We start from the raw sequence: 26,836 nt of genomic DNA on the forward strand, positions 1-26,836 counted from the left end.
TGGTTATTTTATAATGGACAGAAACATATGAATGTGTTGTGAATACATAACAAAATATAATTAGATTAAATAAAGCTTTGGATAAATATATAGATCACTATAAGTTAGAACCAATAAAAAATAGCTGGAGATACAAAGCTTAAAAACATATAGTATATGTTTTAAGTAACTTCAGAAGTTTCTAAGTATCTAAAAAATGTAAGATATGACTTAGAGTAAAATATCAGGAAATCAAGACGTTAGTAGGTTAGCACTGTTCCTATATTCAGTTCACTTGTGATTCACTCATTCACTTTGTCTAACCAGTCCCTTGCTTGTTGTCCCTCCTCAAAGATTTAATAAATTATTGTATTGCTAGATAATATAAAAGTAGGCAAGAAATCAGTACCGTATACACAACTTGGAACCCACATTAATTGTACCTCTCTTTTCTTCTAAAGCATTGAATCCCATTATAGGATACAACTAAAGAGAAAAGTTATAAATATGAGCATGTTGAATAAAAAACTACAAACACAATTTATAAGTTGCCCATAAAAAGCAGGTAAGTCAAAAACCTAATTTACTCTTGACATCTCCCTCTCTCACTAGCTATGGATACAAATAAAACCTAACTCAGTTGTGGTGGATTGACAACTGGTGGGTAACTTGTAACACCTGCTGAATTGAATCAGTATGATGCTGGGTGTGGATGGCCCATCTGAGGATTGTTGTCAACATAAAAAGGAGAACTGGAGAGGAAGAAGTAGTGCTCTTGGTTCTCTTGGTGCTGTTAGTTTTCCTAGAGAAGTTTGTCACGCTGGCTTTCCTGCCATGAACTTGGCTATTCTCGTGATCAGAGGAGCTCAGGACCTCACTGAAAATGGCTATAGTACTTTTCAGATCAGAGCTCTGGTCCTTACATGAGCATTGCTTCCTGGCTCCTGTGCAAATCGCTGAGTCTACTGGCACAGATCCTCCATTTCCCTGCAACAGACTTTCTAGCTTCCATCACTGACCTTTGGGCTTTCCCAGTGCAGATCTGTAAAACAGACTTGTATGAGTCATTGTCATGGGCTCTAGACCTCCAGCTGCACTTGTGGGGGCCATACTCATGGGCTCTAGGTCTTCAGATGGACTCATGCAGGCTATTTCCATGGGATCTAGGTCCTAAGCTGGATTCTTTGGGATCTTTAGTGTGTGGACAGATTTCCTGCACCTTTTGTGTTTGACTCTTTGGGTGACTAATATAGATAATTCTATTAATTATGTGTCCTTTGCAAGGTTTCCTTTGCAAACCTTGAATACAACACCAGCCCTGTCTGTTCCATACCCTAAACATTTCTGATGTTGTTTTCTCCATCTCCACTGCCACTACAACAATCTCACAGTCTCCTACCTCTATTCAGTGTCTTCTTTATGCCTCAGATCTTTTAAGATACAGAATGAGTCCTTCCCTTTCCCATCTCAAATCCACTGAAAATTCTCATTGGTGTTCTCTACTTGTGAAGCGATTAAAGCTTAAAACTGTTCAGCTTGCAAATCCTTGAATGTAATACTTTTTGGGCTATTGTTACACTCTTGAAATCTACTGAGTGTCCTACAACTCAACCCTGAAAATAGCAAGAGTTAGCATCAGAATCTACAGAAACACAGGCTAGTCTCATAAGACTTTCACTTCAGAAACTAGTACAAGTCCAAGTTGTCACTGGTACTTCTGATTGCCCATCTATAAATTCAAGGGATCCAACACTGCTAGTGTGGCTCACCCAATTCAAGATGATACTTAATGTTATTGGTTTATTATAAAAGGCACCTCAGGAACAGTCAAATGCAAGAAATACAACAGGATGAGTAGAGCACAGGAAAGATCTCCCATGCCTTTGATGGATAGTCCATCCTAAAGCACCAACCTGCAAGTTCTCTGAATTATACCATTTAGAAATTCCCTTGTAGGTTCCATTGGCAGGCATGGCTAATCCAATCATTTGTTAGCAAATGAACTCAAACGCTCATGCCTTTTCCCTTCCTGGACGTCACAGAATAGGGCTGAAACTTTCAATCTTTTAATTCTCCCCAGTCCTTGTACCTAACTAGTCACTGCCTAGGAACCCTTCAATCAGCAGTCATCTCATTAACATACAAAAACTCCTACTAGTATATAAAATATTTTTTCAGCATTAAAAATTGAACCCCAGGATCTCTATATCCCCAGACCTTTTTAAACCCAACAGTCTCACTAGTTGCCCAGACTGGCTGTGATCTTGAGGGCCTCTTTTTTCAGCCTCAGAGCAGCCAGGTTTACAGAGGTACACCATGGCCTGCTCAAAGCACTCATCACCCTGGAGATTTAAATTTCTACTACATCATCCTCTCCAGCTCCACTTCATATAATTCCGCTTTATTCACTAAGTTCTAGTCTCTCGCTTTTCTTGGAAGGGGGAGGGCCTCTCAACACCTCAGATTCTTTGCCCCTAGAGGAGCTGGGCACATGCTGTAGGGAATATGCTTCCCCAAATTTAGCTCTTGTTATAGATTAAGTATCAATTCCTAAAAAAGGCCTTCTCTAATATTTCCACCTAGAATAGCCATCTTCTGTTCTTTCCTTTCACAGCACTAATTTGGAATTTGGTATCTGTACATTTAAGTCTTATTCTTTACTAGATTCTTACATTTCTGAAGGGAAGATACTGTGTCAGTTTAGTTGACCACTGTTTGCCTTGCACAGTATCAGATATAACTAAATGTTCATTGAATATGTTAGTAAGTAGATCTTACATAACTCATTTGAACATAATTTGAATGAAAACTCTATTAAACAGGCTTAAAAAGAGTAAAGGTTGAGGAGTATTTAATTTAAATATATAAACAGGCTTCCTATAGAAGATAATGACAACTTTTTCCGTTTTCATTATGATAGAACATGAATAATGACAGCTGATATTTACTGAACGTTTGCCAAGTTCCAGGCACTTTACACATATTAACTCATGTTTGCAAAGGAAGAAGACAAAGAGGTTACAGAATCTGTCCTAAATTAAACAGATATGAAACACCTGAACATTCTGAGCACAAGCAATCAAGCACGATGCTCTCTAGAATAAAGGGAAGTAACGTAGATATAATTAGTTTAGACGAGAAAAAAGACATTTGAGTATAAAAATTGAGTACCAAATTGGAATTCCTTCTCTCAGCTTTAAAAAGTCTCTCACAGCCTCTTATTTGTAACAGAAGTCATACATCAAACTGTAAAAGAATTACATGTGCTGCCCTACCTGATACTAGAATACTTAGCTTTCTTCTTTCTATATCTTTGGTGCTGGAAGTCTGCACTCAATTTCCTGATTACAAACATTTTCTAACTTAGATGAGTGAACTATCACTGACAATCAGAAGCAAAAAAACAGTTTAAAAAAATTACCTATTTTGAAAATAACGAGACATATTATAAGAGCCATTGTTGATTTCCTATCATCTTTCTTGAAATTCTGTACACTGTCATTGTTTTGTTTTGAATGCTTTTATTCTGTTCTGTTTTGTTTGATTCTATTATGTTTGATGGTATGGACAATTATTTTGAAGATAACAACAGGTATTATGTAGCCATTGTTGATTTCCTATGATCTGTTTTGAAGTCCTATATTGCTTTCATTGTTTCGTTTTGATTGGCTTTACTCTGTTTTATTTTGTTTGGTTTTATTCCCCTTAAAATAAAAAAAAAATTAACAGTATACAGATGGCTACAGTAGTCCCCTGAAATGCTCCAATTCCACGGTCTCAGTTGGGGCTAGCAAGCATATTTTCATTCCTTCAGGTAAGTTATCTGACTACAGCCACGCAAGTATCCCTAATATGCAGATCAAAGACCTCTCAGGGGCTAGAGTTATACCTCAGTGGTACACAGGAGGCCCTGAGTTTGATCGCTAGGGTAACACACACACACACACACCCCTACCCACACTCTGAATCAAGACAGATATACCAAGAAAGGGAAGGGATGTGATTGAATGACTCCCTGCCACTCTGTTATTAGGGTCATTTTCTCCTCTTACCTCAGCATTGAGTAACTAAAACTATGGAAATAACTGAATGCTGAGATGTGTCATCTACAACACCTACTTTCAAATTTTGTTTCTATCAAAACATGATTGGTCTCGTTGACTTTATAAATACAAAGTACAAAAACATCTGTAAGCATAAAACTGCTTTATCTGCTTTATACATCGCGATAGTTAAATTTTTAACTCAAAAAATGGTTATTTTTAAGAAAAGTCAGAAAACATAACTGAGCACATATCCCCAACAGAAAGGACAGAGGATAAAAATGTAGAGAATGTTTTATAAACCTGATGTTTATGACCCTCTCCACCAAAGAAAGAGTAGCCTGATTTTTCTCTCTTTGCCTTAGTTTCCACCTCACCAACTTTTCCCTTGATTTTCGTAAACTAAGATGTAAACTCTTATTTTCTAGGTAGATACACTGAAAGACAGTCTATGAAAGCAAACGAAGGGCTAAGCAATTTTGACTACATTTTTCCAAGATGGCATAATACAAAAGGAACGTAATCTCTGAAGTCACACATCCTAGGTTCAAAATCCTGGCTCTGCTACTTACAATTCAACCTTATTGTTCAGCAATACACCTCACTTTCTCTATGGGTAAAATGGAAATTTTTAGAGAAATTATCCTGTAAAATAACTGTAATGAATAAGTGTATTAATGCATGTAAAGAATTTAACAAATTGACATAGTAAGCACTCAAGTGTTACTATAATTTACCAAGGGTTTTGGCATTATCTCACTATTTTTTAAACATCTTGGTATTATCTACTCTATAATTTAAAAGTTATCTTATGTTTGCATATCTACTCATTTCAATAAATGTGTAACTCTTTAAAAATAAGCATGGAAGCACATTTACTGTTGACTTCAACTTTATGCATCAAATCACATTCTACCTCCTTATTGCTGGCCTCTCTGTTACCTCATAGCTGCTTTACTCAATCTAACATTTATCATTCTCTTAACAGACAATGGGTGGGACTTAATAGTCAGATAGGTGAGACTACCCAATTGGCTCACAGGAGTAGGAGTAGATAGATAAAGTTACTGAACCATACATGGCATTTCACACTCCCTTCTCATAAGGAGGATACTGTGAAAGTTATTTCTAATATGTTATTATTAATTATAAAATGGAAAGTATAAGTTATTTGGTAAGAGAGCACACAGTACAATCATATAACATGAGTAGTTCATAAAAATGTCATACTTGCTTATTTGTTAGTTCTGGGCATCTAATTTTTTTTTTTTTTTAGTTAAAAGTTATACTCAGTTTAAAACTTGACATACCAAACTCAAATGAGGAAGGAAAAAAATCACTTTAGTTAGTAAAAGTCTATATATTCTATATGATCTCCGTACCATATGTAGACTTATGCTATGTACATGTAAGGCTTTTCACAAGTGATCGTAACTGGCTCCCCCATTACAGTTAAAATAAGATCAGAATTACAAAATCATTATTTTATTCTACTTTTTGAATGAGCATGCAGATTTAACCAACCAAAATTTGCACTTATACATAAAATATCATTTTATTCATTTATGGATTCTTGCAATTTACGGTTCCTGCCTTCATAGACTTAATATGACTAAATTAAAATACTTGAGCAGACATGGAACAGTTTCTCTCCTTCAGCTACCAAAATAAAGGTACTATAAATTAAAAATTACCCATACTGAACAATAAGCAAAATTTGTGAATAAACAGAATTTGGTGGGCATTTTGGTTTGCTTGTCCATTTATTTTTACTTTATTTTATGGAAAAAATAAAACAAATTTTGTAACAAAAGAATAGGAGAGTAACAATAATACATTGCATATTGCTATCCTCAATGTAGTTACTCTGAGTACAAGATATGGGCATAAAAAATTCTCCAAACGATATTAGCACAAACCTTTCTTTTCAATGAACTAAGAGAAACTAGCGACATAATTAACTTATACTTTTTTCTTTCCCTTCTTTCTTTTCCCCCCTTCCCTCATCACTTCCTCTTTCCTTTGGAAAAATTTCCTCGCATTTCACAATATCTACTGTACATTTTGGTCCTTATTTAGTCTTTCAGTTTCTGATACCACAGAATAATACAATATCCACACATGTGCATCAGATTTGCTTCACTTATGAGCATGGTCTCAAATTGCATCCATTTACCTATGTCTCAAGTTTATCCTTCTTTATGGCTGAGTAGTACTCACTCCATTGTATAAAGAGATCATTTTTATGCATTCCTCGGTGGATAGGTATTTGGGTTATTTTTAATGGATAGGCTATTTTGCAAGTGTGTAGGAAGAGAAGTTAACTTTCAGGAAATTTACAGTAACACAAATGATTTCTGGCAATGGAAATGGAAATTGTTCCTCTGAAGACAATTACTGTCCAGTGGCTATTCATCAGTTTTACCAGTTTTGCATTCATTTCAGCAATATTTGACTACAAATGTGCAATACTTCAACTGCAATCACGTTATTGAGTTAAATAAAATCCATGTTCATTTTATACTTGTATGAGAATCACAATCATATTCACTTTTTAAGTGATCCTCTAACAATAGTTTACAATCACGGAGGGCTAAGACAAAAAGATAAAGCATACAATCCCTGCAACCAATAGTTATGTAATAAAACTTTGAAAATGCAGCAAAGACAGGCAGCCTAGAAAATTAATACTATAGCTAAATATACTTAGGATCATTAATATGATAATTATCTGCATTAAAATGTGGAAATAGTATACAAATGTATTGTTCTCTCTTCTCTATATGTGTATATATACATAACATACTATTATAAATTGTCATACAGCATATGTAGACTTATGCTACATATACATAATATATAGACCAGTATATACACAATAATATAATAGGTGGCATAAAAATGATAACTGCCCTAATATTTAAATAAATAATCATTTCTATCACTTAGGAATAGAACTCCAAAGAATAACTGAATCCTAGGTCAATTCCTAGATTTTAATTCTCCACTAACTTTAAATAACAATGAGGAGCACAATTCATAATATATTATTAGCAGTTTTATTTTATAGGCATAGAGTTAAATATTTTAAATTTTCAATTAGACATAGCATAAAGATGGAGAAAACTGAAACATTTTTCTATTCACACACCAGACAATGCAGCACTTCTGATACCAGATGTAGGGAGGGGGTTTCTCCACCGACCATAAGCAATTCCCCAGCAATACTGTTATAGTTTCAACCTAAAATGAACTCCAGAAGTCTAATGTGTTTAGAGGTAGGATTTTCAAAAAGACATTGGATCATCAAATGCTATATTATCAGAGGATTAATCTATGAGTTCATAGATGAATGTGCTGCTAGGAGATGGAGCCCGACTAGACATGGGTCACTGTGCCTACTCCTCCCTTCTCTCTGCTTTTGGAAGCCATGAGGTAAATATCTTTCCTCTGTCATGCTCCTCTACCATGATGTTGTGCCTTTGAGCCAGGTAACCATGGACTGAACCCCTCAGATTCTATGAGCCAAAAAACTAAAGTTGTGGATGTCAGGCACATTGTCCCAGGGATGGGAAAACAGAGTAATCCAACACCAATTAAGAGTTCTGTAATTTAACTCAATTCTAACTCTAACACTCTTCAGACAGTACCAGATTCCACAGGTTAAAAGTGTGAACCACAGAAGTCTACTTTCTTCTCCCCTTCTACTTCTGATGTCAATCACAAACTCCAGTTTGTCACCTATGCTTCTAACCAAGGAGCTATAAATTAAAATTGCCACAATCTCCACAGTGAGTTCAAATAATTTTCTGGAGAGACTTTGAGAACTCAGAGAAACATTTAACTTACTTTTAATGCATTTGTTATAAAGGAAATAGGCAAACAGTTCAGTCAGAAGAGATGCACAGTGCAAGGCATGTGGGAAGAGGCATAGAATTTCCATGCTCATTATGGATATACAGTACTACCTTGCAGGAACCTTGTGTTCAGCCATCTATAAGCTTTATGTCTTACAGTTTTAACAGGCTTCATTATGAGGCTTCAGTATGTAGGCATGAATGACTACATTATCAGCCATGAGTGAACAACCTTCAGTCCCTCTTCACTCCCAGAAGGTTGTTACAGTTCTGTTAATTTCAAACTATCTACACAGATTCACAGAAGTGCTCTAAAGATATGCTAGTTCCCGCTAACAACCAGTCCCCTAATCCTGAGGATCACCCACTCATCTCATTATTATACAAAAAGACTTATCATTTTGAAAGTTCCAAGGATTTAGAAAGCTGTGTATTTGGAACAAGGAACACAAGCCAAATATTTCTTGTTATATCAGAATTATTACAAATAGGTTAAATACCTACTAGTAGCTTTCTCATAATCAACTGATAATAATGTAATCATTTTCATAGCCAGAAAAGACCATGTTCTTTTACTCTTCCCTCTCAGTTTCAAATTCAGTTTCAAATATTCTTAATTTCAAATAATAGCAATCAAAAATACTCTTTAAAAATTATTTAGGCAATGAGTTCCAGCCAGTACAGTAACTTAGTTTATTTCAGCTGCATATTTCAAATTGTTATATTTAATTATACCTAAAGAGTTATTTCCAAAGTGATTATTTCCTGAAGTCAAAACCCAGACTTTATGTCTCTAGAGTAATGTGCCATATAGCAGTTTTAACTTCAGTAAGTCTGTATCACCTTCCCAGAGTAGTGCTGGCTGGCCTGGGCTTGTTGTAAATAGCAGGTTCAATCAGATAGCTTTTTAAAAAATGTCAGCATTGTTAACAATTCACACAATGTACAAGGACAGTATTGTACTTCAAAATAAAGATGTATTTCGACCTGTGAAGTAAAGTTTATTATTTAGGAAGTCTGCTTAAGGAAACAGAATAATTTCACATTCCGTAGAAAAAAAACTGAGAGGGCATCTCATCTCACTTTTCTCTTCCTTTATCCCATTTGAAACAAGACCCTAAGAGTAAATGTTTTATGTATAACAGGAAAGTAACACATCATTAAAGGGTGCACACCTGTAAAATCTAATAGTCATAAAAGATTGAGAGTCCCAAAATCTGCTCTTTACTTTCAATATCTGAAAACAATCAAATAATTTTACATTAAATGTAAATTTTCCAAGCGCTCTTGTCTCTTCTAAAGTTTTAAACAAACATACTTGATACGAATATCGCATTTTATCCAAATATCACAAATATTAAATAACTATTTGAACAGCAAGAACAAACAGTTCGAATCCCAATCATAGACAATGTTGTGAAATGTTAATGTATTTAAATTTTTTAATTATATACAGAACTAATTTAAATGCTGCACTCTAAATAATTGGCTATTAATCTTTCACTCATATTAAATAACAAGACCACATAAACAAATAATATCCAATGCAGGAAATTTTCAAAGGCAAACTGCACATTGTAAGAAGTCTAAGTTCTGGCTTTTGGAAAATACTAACTTCAAACAATCTACACAGAAGTGCTGAAAAGCTCTTTTAAGGTAAACACTAAACAACAGTATAATAACAAAAAAATAAAAACAAAATAGTTAATGGATACCTATTAGTCAGGCCAAATTAGTAAAGCAAACAATAGCCATGGTTTCATAATATTGTTAGTGAATTAAAGTAAGGTATTAAGTTACTGAAAATTCTTATTCCAGTTTTATACCAATTTTCAACATTATCATTATTTAAAATAAATTTAAATACCACAGTGTAAATATTTTGAAAATAGCAAATAAATCACATCTTGATGTTGCCTACAGAAGAACAAGATATAGATACACATTACCATAGTAGTCACTTGGAGTGCCCTCTCTACCAGTTCTATTACAGGATACTCCATGAGAAAGAATAATGTGTTCTGGTCATCATGATTGTCTCAAACTGAGACACACACACACACACACACACACACGTGTGTATGTGTGTGTATTCCCAAGTAAGTTGGGAATGGGCACCTGATACGGTCTTGGGATTTGTAAGCAACTATGAGAAACGTGGATGGGAAAGCCCCAACCCCACAGCAGCACTGATGATCTTCCTAAGGAAATCTACTTACACAAGACAGTTAAGTGCAAGAAGAAACGCAGAAAAATTCTTAAAAGGTCACTTACAGAACACTAAAACAAGGTCTGTGAACTGCTGAACTGAGGAGGACACCTAGATGACTCAGAACTACAGCTTTCAAAGACTAAAGAATGGGTATATCGATTCTACTATTCATAAGGGAAATGCCTGATCATATATTGGGGAATGAATGTTAGATATGGAACATTATTAAGAAAATTGGCAGACTGTGAACATGAGAGTATATGGGACAATAGTGTACATCAAAAATATCAAAATTCTGATTTTATAAAAGTTTAATGGTGATATAAAAGAATGACCCTTAGAAAATATGCACTGAAGAATATATTTAAAGGCTGAGGATGTAGCTCAGTGGTAAAGCATTTCCCTACTGTACACAAAGCCATGAATTTAATCCCCAGTACAGGAAAAAATAAATAAAAATGATGTAGGGGTTTACAGACATATGTGTACAATTTAAATGGTTCAGAAAAAAATAATAAGTAGTGTGGGAGAGTTTGGTAGTGGTAACAACTACTACTAAATGACTGTAACAGGATGTTAACAATCGGTAAATCTGAAGGGTTTTAGATAATTTAACTGTGCCTACAACTCTCCAATAAACTTAAAATTATTTCATACTAAAGGATTTTAAAATACTAAGCTTGTAAAAAAGAGTGTTCCTGCATATGAAGCTATATTAGAAGAGGACAGATTCAGTGTGGGGAAACGCAAAACAGAAGGAGCTAAGCAGACACTATGAGATGATGAGAGAGAAATGAAAAACTGGGGAAGACAAAGTTGTTAGAATTTTCTGAAGAGAAAGGAGTTAGAGAGAGCAGGGAGTTCTATACAACTACAGAACTTCAAATTATTTCTCTTGAGAATTCAGCTTAGAACACAGCACACAAATGTAAAAATCTAGAAAGCCCAAGAAAGAACAATCAGAAATGTTTACACCTAACCGTGTTTGGCACTCATATAGGGCTGAGATTGGTACCTGTTCCATGCCCAACAGAAAAACTTTATGATTCACAGTCACAGGAGTATACAGAAAAGTCTTTGTTCAGAGAATTAATAGCCCTATACTCAGATCCTGTCTAATAAATCTCAAAATCAATTACTATAACTATATTCAATATGTTTTTAGCATGTATTAGACATAAAAGTCACATAGAAAAACCCAAGGAAAACTTCCACAGATTAAAAACTACAATATGTGAGGTGACTACACTAGATGGAATTAACAACTTATTTAATGTTGTAAAAGAAAAGATTAGTAGCTTTGAAGACAGAGTTATAGAAACTTTGCAAAATGCAATGCAGGGGGAAAAAGAAAATTTAAAATATAAACAGAGAATCAATAAGCTGTAGGATGAATTCAACTGGCTACTATACACATATTTGGACAGTGGCCAATATGTTAATGTGCATGTTACTTCTTTGATTTTATAATTCTTCTTTAAACTTAAATTATTCTTTACGGTGTTCAACACAGGTTTTTAATAATATATTTATTTTAGACTGAGCCTCACTCACTTCTCTTTCCTCTGGATTACAATTAATATGATGAACACACAAATCACAGCCTCACTTTTCTTCATTTTATCTCTAATAACAATCCTCAACCACCTACTAGACTCTCTAATTCCCTAATTTTATAAATAAATTTGAATAATTTTTGGAAATATGCAGTCTATCACACTACTAAGATGTGGATATTACTTTGTACAATTTTTATGCTATTTGTTTCATCTTTGCATCATTTATGAAATATGTATAAATGGTATAAACACTTTTAGAGTTATAATGCAATTTATGCACATTTTGCAAATTTGACTTCATAAGGGTGTATTACCACAATTCTGAATTTGTAAATGTTGCGCACATTGATAAAATGGTTAAACATCCTCAAAAAACAAAGAGATGTCCCTTCTGTATATCTCCATTTGTGAAAGATAACATTTCTAGAGCTCTGAGCTCTTTGAAACTACATAAATAGGGACCCAATGCAGTTTCCTATCTGATGGATCTTGTCAGGTGTCTTAGGTTGCCCCTCACTCTACTTCACATGGAAACCGTTATAAAGCTGGATGCATACAATTCACATTTATATATTTCACTTTTTGACCTACTATGAATAGTTCATCTGATCACTCTTACTAACACCCGGCTCTTGTTGGTATTCCAGGTGCTTATGTTTGCAAAAAATAGGTATGCTCTTATTGTCTGTTACATAATGTAAAGTGACTTATGGAGCATTCTTTTGGGTTATGTTTCTCAAAAAATCCTCTTAAATGTAAATAAATGTCTCAAATTTTTAATTATTTTTTCCAGAATTACTTTATTTGTAGAATTTTGATTTTTTGAGATTTTAGGGATTTTGATCTTTTATGAATTCAACATTCATCACTTCAAATACACATAGGTCAAACACATGGAATGGCCTTACTGCCTAACAATCTGCTTCAAGATAATTAATCCAGTCTCTTGGGACCTAACCCACTCCAGAGATAAGCATTAATCCTTTATGAGGGTAGAGCCCCTGGGACCTAATGACCTGCTGCTACTAGGCCTCACTTTTAAAGGTCCAACACCTTTCAGTGCTGTTACACTGGGGACCAAATTTCCAGTGCTCTCATTTTGGAGTACAAACCATATCCAAATCACATCATTTACACACTTCTAATTTTTTTAAAAATAGGATCACATTGTATTTATTATGATATAATTTGCTTTTTTTCATGCAACACTCTTTTTATATTCCTCCATATGAGAAATTACTATAATCCATTCATGTAAAATGTATTTATTCATTCTGGACATGCCAGTTATTTCCAAAGATTTGTTCTTAGAAACAGTGTTGAAGAACATCTTGGGCACCTCCCTTCATTCAAGTAGATCTCTATGGGAATGTAACTGCTATGTTATTTCCTACCTCTATGTTAACCCCAGTATAAACTAAGGTTTACAGATATCAAGAAACAGGATCAAGGTCATATAGCTAAGTAGCAAAGTTAAGACCAACAAATTCTACCCTTCCCACTTAAAAGGAAATACTCATTAGGGAGCATATCCCCAGAAATATATAATTATCAAAACGAATCCTGATGTCTTATTACTTTAAATTTTAAAAAGAAGACTGACCAACTGACTCCCCTCAATATAACTTGACCATTCACAGCAACTTGATTAGATGAATGAAGGTCACACAACTTAGAATTTTATTCCTGTTAAAATATCCCTGAAAATTCTAGTTAAATAAAGTTACAGTTCTACTTGCTTCAGTCAGTAGCACATTTATTAAAGATGAAACAATACTTGGAAAATAAACACAGCCTCTGCACAAGAATGACACATAAATTTGTTAAGTGCTATATATATATATATGTTAAATATTTTGGGATGTATATAAATTGTGTACATATAAAATAATAAATATAGTAGTAAAGTACTTCTCAGTTTGGTTACAATTTAAATTAAATAAAAGCACTCTTATTTTTGCCATGACTAAATTATGACTCTGGAATTAGTTTAAGACTCAAGAATGTGAATGCGATAATCATTTTTAAAATACTACATGTTTATTTTAGAAATTACTTAAGAGTATTTTCAAAAGTGTTCTGTACAACATCTCAACTCATCAAATAATTTCCAAAAGCCCTAACATCATTCTTACATTTAAAAAAGGCTATAAAGCCAAACTTTTTTTTTGCTATGTAAACTGTTTAGCTTTGCACATTTAAAAAATATTAATAATTTGATCTCTGATTTATCTCACAATTCAATCTTGCTTTTTAAATAATCCTATCTTTATTCAAATTCTATTATCTATCATGGCTACATATTAATTATATGGATGCTATGGTAAAGCATAAGCATGTTTTTCTAAAAATGGAGCTAATTAGACCAACAGCAAAGGCACCTTTACATTACTAAGTACTACATTAATACTTTCAGTGAAAAAAGTCAGATTAAAACAAAACTGTTACATAAAAGCTTAACTGTACTGCATTAAACATTAAAATGAATTATTTTAATTAGATACATACCAATTCTAAATCTAAGCTACAGAAAAAAAATCTCAATATTTTGTTCTTCATTCTTGTTTTTGTTTTTTTGAGACAAGGTCTTACTATGTAGTTCAGGCTGATCTTGAACTTACCATGTAACCCAGGCAGCCTTGTATTAACAGTGATCCTCCTAGCCACTTCTTCCCAAAAAAGGCAAAATATCTTATAAGTTCCTAGGATCCCAAAAAGCAACCTTCTATTTTAGGGATCTAAAATTTAATGCTTCTTTTAAACCACTCAACAGGAAAAACAACTGTGAGAGGGGAAAGGAGAAAAGAAGGAAGGGAAAAGAAAGAAATAAATTTGTGTGAGTGTGTGTGACAGCTAATATGATTATACTACTAATTCTATTAGTTCATGGAAAAGGACAGTTAATACCCATACAGTCTGATCAATTTTGCATGTCTATATATGGTAACTGGAGCAACTCTTTTGAAGATAACAATATGTAATATAAAAACCATTGCTAAATTCCTATCATCTTGTTTTGAAAACCTATATTGTTACTGTTTGGGTTTTTTGTTGTTATAGTTGTTTTTCGTCTCTTTTGTTCTGTGTTTTTTCCCTCTTTAAAATAAAATAAAAAATAAAGTAAAATTTAATGTTTCTTTAACAGCACTGAAGATTTTAAAAATGGTATTTCAAATATTTTCCTCAATTTGAGATAAACATTACCTAAATAATGCCAAGCCAAAAGAAATAAAAGTTAACATCTTCAAATCTAGCATAATGGTTTAATGTTCTACTTTGTTGCCTTAACAAAACAAATGCTTACATCAAATTCAGAAACCACATAGAGATTCAAATTCACAAGGAAACTACAAGGTCATACTGTGCCACTTGGTATTAGTCATTACCAAAAACATTTCTCCAAGAGGACACAGTATACAAACAACCTAATAATTATCATAACTGGAAATATACTGATATGCTCAAAAAAATCCACTGCTGCAATGGTTTATGTTACCTGTGAAAACCAATTTATAATCAGTGCTAATGTGTTCCATAATCTGATTTACAAGAGTAACTCATTAGAAAGAGAACAAGGTGCATGAATTTCCAAATAAGTGACTGATTAGTGTTTCTACTGGGTGAGGTTATAGGAATTTACACATTACTGGCCTTCTTGGAGTATGGGAATGTTCTGCTCTATTGTGGGAACAGGAGCAAGTGTTCTGGTTATTGAAAACTCTCCCTTCTGTAAAGCAAGAGCATAAATTGTGAAATTTTAGACAACAGGAAATTTCTTTCTCTTAGCAGTTAATAGAAAAATTTGTTATAGGGGATAATGAAATAAACTTTAGATAAATGCTCAGGGAAAAAGGTAAAACTCCAAGAATGTAGGCTTTGAGAATGCACAATCATTGTACAAAAAAAAAAAGAACTGTCTTGCTCAGAGAGAGACAGGGAACAGGGAAACCCAGAATGCCATGACAGACATGCAGGTATTCCATGACCACTCATTAGGGAGTCATATATATTTTAATGCAAATTACACAATGGAATCTTTACTCAAATTATGGTCAATCCTGAGCTTTGACATTTTTTTGATTTTCTACTTCTTGTTTAAAAACAATATGTGCTGATTGATAAATCAATTGACTTTTGGCAACTGGTACTTTCTTTCTTCATTGAGTACATAGGAAAAGCATGATACTGAGGTAGTTCAACCCTGGTATGACACTGCATGGCTACAAACCCCCAAATTCTAGAAGGCTAAGGCAGTAGGACAATGAACTTGAGTCCAGCCATGACCACTTAGCAAGACCATCTCAAAATTTAAAAATGTTAAAAAGGCTGGGGATGTAACTCAGTGAAGGCCCTGAGTTCAATCTCCAGTACTACAGGAAGGAAGAAAAAAAAGGAAAAGAGAAAGAGGGGGAGAGAGAGAAGTCAGTCTAAAAAAACAATGGATTTCTTATCTGTATACCTAATTCTTAAATTCTCAGCAGCTCAGTATCTTTTTGGGATTGATACTGATAAACTAAAGGAACATCATATTTTTTAATCATATTTCTCACTTCAGAAACTATCATTTTATTATTAAATAAAACAATGAGAAATACCAATATCACAATTTTAATGTTAAATTGATTTTTATCTTTGTATCATTTTAATCTTATTTTACTGTTAAATGGTTTTTAAACAATTTCAGAAATATTGGTTTAATTTAAAAATGTGGTCTTAGTTTTTTTTTTTATATATTATACATCAATCTTATTTGACTGGCTTTTCACAGATTATAAGACAATATTTTAACCAAAACTGACAATTCAATAAGCAAATAATCCACCTAAAAGTTCTGACACAAACACATTTAATACTTATGATACCATGAAATTATCTTTCATTAAAACAATACTTTCCATTTTTCTTAGCATTCTCTGAGCATATTGAAGTAATTAAGGAAACTCTAAATGAAAAAGCAACTTATGATTTTGGATGAATTTGAGAAAAATTTTAAAGGATGAATAATAAATACTTATGCAAGTCAGATGTTTCCAATACTTTGCTTTCAGAAAATTGAAGAGGATCTTAATGAATTATCATTTCATAGATCATTGAAAACAGTTTTTGATGAGAAGTCACCATTTGATTTGTTTTGCAGATGATATGGAAGTTTAAATAACACTCCCACCTTCTTAAGGTGATCAAATGTCTAAACAGTTATGTTTATACTCTGAAAAACAGGAGTAAGTATGATGCTGAAGCCAGTCTCATTCTAAACATACATAACATTTATTAAGATACATGAACTAATCAGGAGTAAAGAAGGATATACTTCCACTACAATTTTACTTTCAATACCTATTATTTAAATAGATTTGAAAGATATTGGTTTTGTTCAATTGTATACTACAAATAATTTATAATGACAAAGTTTATTACGATGTCATAAGACTGGGACAGACCCAGTGACCTCCATTCCATCCCAGGTACGCGAGGAAGGCACAGGGGAAGCTTTGGAACATCACTCCCAGTGGGTAAGACCCCGCTTAGTGCCTTAAATCATCACAGTGCGTAATGGGAGATCACTGGGGGCCTGATTAGGTCAGACCCAGTGGCATCCATTCCATCCCAGGAGCCAACATTGCACAAGATGATTCCCACCCCACAGAGAAGCTTTGGAATATTGCTCAAAATCTAGAAATATAGGAAAATGACAAAATGAAAGAGCAAAACATAATCTCAAACCTCCAGCCCATCCCAAGCAAGCCTAGGAAACATGGACATAGAAGAAAATGTAAGCCATACACCTAAAATTCCTGAAAGGATCACAACTGAAGTAAAGAAACATTTCTGGGAAGCTATAGAAGAACTCAGATCAGAAATAATCTCCTAGGCAAAAGACGAAATGATAAATGTAATGAAAGAAATGCTGAACATATCTAAGAAGACATACTTAAAAAATTAGAAGAACAGTGCACAAAGATGGAAAGCCTGAATGAACCATATATGAAACAAACAGAATACATGAAGCAGATGCAATGACATATACAAGAAATCAAAAATTCCACCGAAAATTGGCAAAACCACCTCAATGAAAGTCAACATAGAATTTCAGACCTCGAAGATAAGATTTTGCAGCTAGTGAATAGGAAAGATCTTTTAAAAAATAAAAGGAATCAGGAAATAACAATTCAACAGCAGCAAGATAAGCAAAGAAAACCAACATAAGATTGACAGGGATAAATGAAAGAGAAGGGGATAACACAAATGATATCAAGAGGCTATTTACAGAAGTAATAGCTGAAAATTTCCCAAACATGAGAATGGGAACTGACATACAGATCACTGAAGCATATAGAACTCCAAATAGCCATAACCAAAATAAAACTACATTCAGACATATAACAATCAACATCCCAGAAATCCAACATAAGAACAGAATATTAAAAGCTACTGGAGAAATGAGACAGATCACCCACAAAGGAAAGCCTATCAGAATCATAGCAGACTTCTCAACACAAACAATGAAGTCAAGAAGAGCATGGAGCGAAGTATTTCAGATCCTAAAGGAAAATGACTTCCAACCCAGACTGATGTACCCTCTAAAACTGTCCTTCCAAATGGATGGAGAAATAAGCTACTTCCATGACAAAGAACAGCTGAAGAACTTCATGACCACCAAACCAATCCTGCAAAGAACACTGAAAGACATTCTAGACAGACATAGGAATAAAAAACACTAAGCAAGGCGGACAATTAAACACAGTGGAAAGGTAAAAAAGCAACAGCAGAAAGATAACATGTCAAAAATAAACAAATATAAATCAGTTATAACCATTAATGTAAATGGCCTCAATTTACCAATTAAAGGAAACATAATGGCAGAATGTATCAAGAAACAACATGCAATCATATGCTGTCTACAAGAAATCCATCTAACCCAAAAGGAAACTCATAGACTGAAAGTCAAATGATGGAAAACAATACTTCATGCAACAGGAACCCCAAAATAGCAGGGGTAATTATTCTGCTTGCAGACAATGTTGCAGACAACTTCAAATCAAGAATGATCCTAAGAGATAAAGAAGGTCATTACATACTACTTAGGGAAAAACTTCAAAAGGAAAGATAACAATCTTAAATATATATGCACCAAGTTCAGCAGCACCCAGCTGTACAAAACAAATACTAACAGAAATGAAAAATCAAATAAGCAATAAAACAATTGTAACAGGAGACCTTAATACACCATTGACACAAAGGGACAGATCAAATAGACAGAAATTCAGCAAAGAAATAACAGAACTGAATCAAACTTGTGAACAAATGGACTTGGTGGACGTACACAGAGTGTTCCACCCAACAACATCAGAATATACATTCTTCTCAGCAGCACATGGGACATTCTCTAAAGCAGACCATATACTAGCCCACAGAACATGCTTAAGTAAATGCAAAAGAATTGGAATTATCCCATGCATGTTATCGGTCCATAGTGCCATGAAACTAGAAATTAGTAATAAAAGAAACTGCAAAAACCCTATAAACACATGGAAATTGAATAATACACTCCTGAGCAATCAGTGAGTCACAGAGAAAATTAAAGAAGAAATTAAACAGTATCTAGAAGTAAACAAAAATACAAATACAACTTAACAGAACCCGTGGGAAGCAAGGAAAATTTATTTAAGTAAATTCCCACATCAGGAAAACAAAGGAACACCAAATAAACAACTTGATGCTATACCTCAAACATCTAGAAAAAGAAGAGCAAGTCAAGCCCAAAGCCAAAAGAAGGGAGGAAATTATAATGCTCAAAGCAAAAACCAATGCAACAGAGACTAAGAAAACAATCCAAAAAAAAAAAAAAAAGCAATGAATCAAAGAGTTCGTTCTTTGAAAGAATAAATGAAATTGATAAGCCCCTAGCCAACCTTATTTTAAAAGGGAAGAAAAACCCAAATTCATGCAATAAGGAATGAAAAGGGTGAAATCACTACAGACACTGTGGAAATACAGAAGATCATCAACGCCTATTTCAAAAACCTCTATTCTCATAGGCTCAATAACACAGAAGAAATGGACAGATTCCTAGAAACATATGAAGTACCAAAGGTGGCTCAGGAAGATATAAAAATGCTGAATAACCCAATTTCAATTAAACAAAATTGAAAGTGTAATTAAATCCTTACCAACAGAGAAAAGTCCAGGCCCAGAAGGATTCACTGCAGAATTCTATAAGAAATTCAAAGAAGCCTTAATGCCAACACTCCTCAAACTCTCAAACTGACAGGGAAGCAATTCTCCCTAACTCATTCCTGGAAGCAAATAATACTTTAGTACCAAAACCTGAGAAAGACTCAACTAAAAAAGTGAACTACAGGCCAATCTCCCTCATGAACATAGATGCAAAAATTCTTAATAAAATATTAGAAAAAAGAATGCAGCAAATCATCAAGAAGATTATATACCACAACCAAGTGGGATTCATCCCAGGAATGTAGGAATGGTTCAACATATGTAAATCAATAAATATTAATCCACCTATCAATAGAACCAAAAATAAGAATCACATGATCATTTCTATAGATGCAGAAAAAGCTTTCTGATAAGCTCCAACACTTATGCATGATAAGAATCTTACAGAAAACTGGGATAGATGGTCTTTACCTCAATATGATAAAAGCCATCTATGACCATCCAACAGCCAGCATCATATTAAATGGCCAAAAAACTGAAAGCCTTTACTAAAATCAGGCACAAGACAAGGATGTCCATTATTGTGGGAAGCCCTGTAATTGGCTGCCACCTTGTATCTGCAGGCTGCACCACCTTAATTCGCTCTAGGAGTTAAGTTTGGTAATTAAGTAGCATCTTGCATAACTTTTTTAGCCTGGCCCCAATTATTCAGGGATTATGCTTATTGAGCCCATGTGTGTGCGCACGGGAAATTTGAATTGACCAATGAACCTCCATCTTACCACTGTTGCTAAGTTACCTGCTGATGTCTCAGAACCCAAATCCCTCCTCCTCAATACCCTACATATTTGATACTCATCCCTTGAATAAAGAGAGACTTGATTGGAATTCCTCAACTTGACTCTGCTCTTTGTCTCTTGTTCCCTTTCATCCCCACTCTCCCTCTAGGGTCTCCGTGGACTTACCTGAAGGCCAGGTCACATTATCACCACTCCTACTTAATACAGTGCTGGAAATACTAGCCAGAGCAATTAGACAAGAAAAAGAAATGGAAGGATAGGAAAAGAAGTTTATCATTATTTGCAGATGACATGATACTCTATATAGAAGACCTCCAAAACTCCACTGAAAGACTCCTAGATACAATGTCATAGTAAAAAAAAAAAAAAACACATATTCATTCATTCATATTCATTATTTGAAATAAAGAAATACGATAATGTGATTACTTAAAAATCTTTAAGAATTAAAACACATTAGGTAAGATAATATTTTGCCAGACAAGTGTATTAGAAAGCTGAGATTACAGATATATAGAAATCTCCACTTTTGGCTGTATATCCATTTTTTGAAATATTAGAGATTAAACCTAGAACCTCTGCAATGATCCTGTCCTTTTTAATTTTTTTTTTTTAAGACAAAGTCTTGCTAAATTGCCCAAACTGGACTCAAACTTTCAGTCATCCTGCCTTAGTCTGAAAGAATAAGACATTAGTTGAAAAAGTACACATAAAACAGTCAGAAAACAAAGGATATATTTGAGCAATAACAAGTAGTTTGGCTAATGCATAAGATATATAATGAGAATTAATATGACAAGTGAATTTTTCCCCTCCCTTTTACTAAACAAAAAGGAGGCCATCATTTGGTCTGAGTTCCTGTCTAATGGAGAAACTTTTAGAGCTTTCAGTGATAACAAACAGCTCTTTGTGGCCTGTATGCCATAGGTTCATGGCCACCACTGTCCTTTATTGTTCCCCGAATGATCAAAGTAACCCAAAAGTCACATATACTAAATGCATAATCAAACTGAAACTTTACAGAAGCAGATAGATCCTAAAATGACCTGAAAATAGAAGATTCCAACCTACTTGAGTCAGTGTAATAAGGCACCCTTTAAAAAAAAGTAACTTGACATAAATCAATCTATTTTTTTCTCTCCTACAGTTTTGTTTCCTTGTTCCCACCTTACAAAACCCACTTTGCCATCATCCAGTGGAAGTTCTTATTCTACTTGGTAGAATACAGGCTACCCAGATTCTTGAATTACAAATAAAAACCATCTGCATCTGTAACTACATTTGCTATCATTCTTTTTTTTTTTTTTGATACTTTTAATCTTTACTTCAATGTTACTTCTTTACACTCAGCAGGCCTCTTTTTTTCTCCCTCCTCTTCTGTCTCTGCCTCATGTTACTGGCAAGGGTTAGCTCTTTATATTCTTCCCATCTCATGAACCATGAATTTATCCATTTGAGGTTCTGTTTTGTATGTCTTAATTTTTTAAAATAATGAACACAATTATAAATGTTTTTGACACATTTAGAGAAAAAGAATAGATATGTTTATGCTTATACAGCAGTATTTTTACATGTAAAGCAATCAGTTATACAAAATAAGTTCATACTACAGTTGCTAGGGGAAAAGAGGAAACATTAACTGATCTTAATTACTGTTGAAAAATTCAAGTGAATTTAATTCTATATTACAAAATATATACACACAAAATTTAATATACATTCCATGTTTGCCAGCACAGCAAGAAGGGATTGGTAATATGCCTTCTTAAGCTGGACAGTGAATAAAGCTGGACAAACAATAAAACAAACACCCATTTTCTATACCCACCCATACAATTAAAGTCCCTCGACATTTCTTTCCTCTTACCTTTGTGATGAGAACTATTATAAATTAAATTTCACAGTAATACCACTGAAAATATGTAATAAAACCAGCCAAACCTTGAAGGAAGAACCTATTATAAGTACAGAGAGCAAATATATCAAATAAAATGTGACACTTCAGACTAAATGTCTTTGTCTCTTAAAAATTCATGTATTGAGAACACAAAGAGAAGATACTCATTTGAAAAACGACCTTAGCTAGAACTAAATCTGCTGCCACTTTGATTTTATATTTCCTGGACTCCAGGACAATAAGAAATATTTATCCATCTCACTCTTCTGTTTATGATATTTTGTTATGGCAGCATCCACTAAGATAGAAAGTTTAGGACAATTCATAAAACTCACATTAAAACAAACTTGTAGTACATATTAAAATATACAGCCAACTCAACTAGGCTTCTCTTTTTCTTAGCAGGTTGGTAAGGTCTGAACCTGCCATTCTATTTTAGGCTTCTACATATGGTATATATCTTTCCATCTACTAACAGTAAGGCAAGAACATGGGCTTTCCACAACAGCACAAAGGAGCAGATAGATGTTATTCAAGGTTACCCAGGAAATGACTGCTTTCTCAACCCTTCCCAAGAGCATAGGGCATAGTCCTGAAGCTAAATTTGGCTCAAGATCCAGGACACTGCAATGGTGCCCAAGTTTCTTTCAAACAGACACATGTACTGCTAAACTTTAAATCTGACTTCTATTAGAATAAAAATGACAATGATTAGGGCTTTACATATAAAGCAATTAGTTACATAAAATGTTTTCATAATATCTAGTTGGTAGGAGAAAAAATGAAGCATTAACTGATTTTAATTACTGTTGAGTAATTCAAGTGAATTTATTTTTATAAATAACAAGACCTTGCCTCTAACAGGACCCTTCCTGTGCTGTCATTATTATAGCCGTTCTACACTTCACAGGAGCCCAAATTTAAGAGAAATACTACGCAGATATGCCATACCTGCTCTGGCTCTGAGTGATGATGCCTTGCTTCCACTAAATTCTCACTGTCCTCTGCAATGGAACTTTTGGGGATTCTGTTCTATATTCTGTTGGACACATTATTAAGCACCTAAAATGTAGCTAGCATAACTGGGAAACTGGGTTTTAAACTTTAACTATAATTAACTTAAATTTGAATAGTCACACATGACTAATGATTACAGTATTCAACAGTATAGTTCTAGAATCTAGAGCCTTACATTTTTTAAATTAAGGAAATTAAAACACGTATGATTTCTTACTACCAACTCAAACACTATCTGCAACACTGCAAATGTGGTTCTACCTTGTACCTTAGCTGCCCGGCATAAACACCCATTTGTCTCTATTCAGGCAGCATCCTCTTTTTAAAATCTTGGCAGTTCAGTGTACCTAACTATTTATTATTAACCAGGTTGTTATTATATTCTCACTGTGGGTTTACACATCTATATTTCATGGTATATGAGGGCTCCTCAAGGGCAGCAGCTGTTATTTATGTTCATTCTTGACTCCCCAGAGCCTAACAGAATGTCACAGGCTAAAATTCTTTTCCTAAATTCGCCTGCCCAATTTATTATCCTAGTCTCCATCTAACCATACCTATCTCTTCACTAGTCTAAATTTGAAATCTTATAATTTCATCCACAGACAAACAGTGAAACTGAGGGCAACTCATATTACCCATATCAAATCTACAAAAGTATAACAAAGGTGTTATGGGACTGCGGGGGAAGACAATAAGTCACCAAGAAGCAAACCCTCCCTGCAAATCAGCACCATGCACGGGCCACTGAGGGCAGAGCCAGATGCCAGCCCCTTCTGGCACATGGGCTGGGAAACAAGAACAGCAAACCTCCCCTTTTCTCACCCCCTGCCATAGTGACCAGCTGACCCAGAGAAACACAGGCTGTGGTGACAGCTATTGGGGTAAAATACAATTTAATGCTTGTTAGTTTTTAGTGTTTCACTGACTTTGCAGGTCTAAGATGGATAGTCTGATCGTCTATTCAGAGGATAACAATACACAATGTAGCATCTATGGGGGATCTCCTTCTGAAGGTGGTAGCCATTGTCAATTTCTTATGCCCTGTTTTGAAGTCCGGTCATTTTCTTTTTTTTTTTTTTTTTTTTTTTTGGTTGGGTTTTATTCTGTTCTGTTTTGTTTGATTTTATTATATCCAATGACATGGGCAGCTATTTCAAAGATAACAGGATATATTAAGATAGCCATTTTGGATTTACTATTACCTTGTTTTGAAGTCCTTTATTTCATTCATTATTTTGGGGTTTTTTTGGTTCTATTCTGTTCTGTTTTGTTTGATTTTTACTATATCTGAAGGTATCTGCAGCTATTTTGAAGACAGCAGGAGGCATTATGGTCACCACTGTTGATTTCCTATTGTTCAGAATTCCTGTGTCACTTACACTGGTTTGTTTTCATTGGCTTTGTTCTGTTTTATTTTGCTTGGCTTTATTCTCTTTAAAATAAAACAAAAAGTGTTATATTGGTGACACAATATACTTTTAATATACAGCTGTTCAGTAGTAAATACTGTAAAAACTGTGGAAATATTACTAAAAAATCAAGTGGAAATAAGTAAACATACCAGGACTAGAAACACATTTGAGAGGGTTGGTTTTGTTGTTTTGTTTTCTTGGTGGAGGAGACTGAACCTAGGGCTCTCAGGCCAAACTACATCCTATCCTTTTTATTAAATTGTTTTTCTTTTCTGAGACAAGATCAAGCTAAATTTCCAAGAGACTCGAATTTAGGATTCTCCTGCTCAGACCCTCAACGGGCTGGGATTCCAGGCTTGCACTGCCACACTCAAACTTTTTGACAAAAAACTAGCATTTGAAGAGATAAAACTCATGATTGAGTTCACTTAGAGGCAGATGAATACAGGCATTCCAATATTAATAAATCAGAGCTTAATTTAAAAAGCACTTGAAAGGACTGAGACAGGGCAACCAATGAGAAGAGCGGAAAACCTGAAAAAGCGTATCTTAAAGATAACTGAATAAAGTGATTTAAGGAGGTGTCATTCAGGTATGAAAAATATTTCCTACTTTAAGATCAAAGAGAAAAGTAGGGTATTATATTTCTTTCCCAAAATAGTAAATCTCCCAAAAATGAAACAGAGAAAAACAAAGTGACATTCATTTACCAACGACAAGACAAAACCCATTGACATAACAAGACGTTATGCCAACGTTACCTAATACAGACATTCATTTTCATTACATATAGCAATTCCAAAGCACATCTTCTTTCAATATTCACATCAAAGAAGCTTTCAGAGAAACACATTGATTCTCTTGTGCCTTATTAATTTTAAATGAAAAGCTCTTACATTATTTTCCCAGCTGATATTCCACCTGAAACAACTAATGCCTCCCATTCACTTCCACTGTTTCCTTGGAAATACGGGTTTGATTTTAAGCACATTTTAGTTTTCAAAAGAGAAGGGATGACAATGTTCTCGGGAGGCAAGGAAAAGTTAGATACATGGACTGCAAGCTCTTAGAATGGAGGGGCTCACCTCCACCTCCCAAGCAGAGGCTCAATATCTTTTTCTTTAACTCTGGAAAAGTTGCACTTCACAGCAGACAGCAGGCGCGAACTCCAGGACACCACATCTTCTAGAACACTGTGGCACTCCCACCCCGCTAACACTGTGTGAAAAGAAAAGAAGTAAAGAACGCAGGAGGGCGCACAACCACATTCTAGACCCTAAGGTTAAAAGAAAATTCCTTGCTTTCCAGACTGGGCTCACCTGCCGCTGGAACTGAGAAGACGTACGGCCCCGGATCTTCCTAGAAGGGACTGTCGACCCTTTTCTCGTCACCGGACACTATCCGGAGGAAGGTTCCCTGCGCTAGGAAAGATGGACTAGGAAACGCGCGCTCTATCTCCGGATTTCAGAGCCGCCGCCACAGTTCTCAGGGTTTTGGAGCAGCCTCAGCCACAGTTCTCTCAGCAGCTCTCGCCTTGTCGCTTAGCAACCTGAGAAGCTGAACTGTCTTCCGGACACATCAATTCCCCCGCCCCTCGGGAGCGCGTACAAGGATTTAAAAGATTTTGTTTCCGGGTCGATTCAGTTTTACGCAGCGGAAGGTCTTTTTACCGTCCACGTTTACCGCATGAAACGAAAAAGTGTCTGTTGCACTTAAGTAAGACGGTTGAGGGGTCTCCCCCCTGGAGTTACACATGCCTTCCTTCCCTCCAACTGCCGAGTTCCATCACGCAGTCCTTTCCTTCTGAGCCCAAACCATCCGCTAATAGTCGTTGTCCAATCACAGAGACTCATTCTTGGGGACTATTTCGCAAGGACTG

The 26,836-nt window shown here is 34.7% G+C and overlaps 1 protein-coding gene and 1 non-coding gene across 8 annotated transcripts in view; one reads left to right on the forward strand and one right to left on the reverse strand.

Annotated features, from left to right (window-relative positions):
- The window catches only part of Wdpcp (WD repeat containing planar cell polarity effector), a 313,989-nt gene extending 287,203 nt beyond the window's left edge, over positions 1-26,786 (reverse strand). For 6 of the 7 annotated variants that reach the window (XM_063229505.1, XM_063229504.1, XM_013150055.3 and 3 more), the window contains exon 1: positions 26,277-26,786. The gene's annotated coding sequence lies outside the window, so the exon portion shown is untranslated. Of the gene's footprint in view, positions 1-26,042; positions 26,176-26,276 lie in introns of all 7 variants that reach the window. The other variant, XM_063229501.1, reaches the window with a different exon arrangement.
- On the forward strand, positions 13,386-13,492 carry LOC111756072 (U6 spliceosomal RNA). The gene has a single exon (XR_002790571.1). It is a non-coding gene; the product is annotated as a U6 spliceosomal RNA (small nuclear RNA).
- Positions 26,787-26,836: the final 50 nt, after the last annotated feature.

This window comes from Cavia porcellus, unplaced genomic scaffold (genome assembly GCF_034190915.1).
Source record: "Cavia porcellus strain 051 isolate PalLab524CR breed Dunkin Hartley unplaced genomic scaffold, mCavPor4.1 scaffold_18, whole genome shotgun sequence".
Lineage (NCBI taxonomy): Eukaryota > Metazoa > Chordata > Mammalia > Rodentia > Caviidae > Cavia > Cavia porcellus.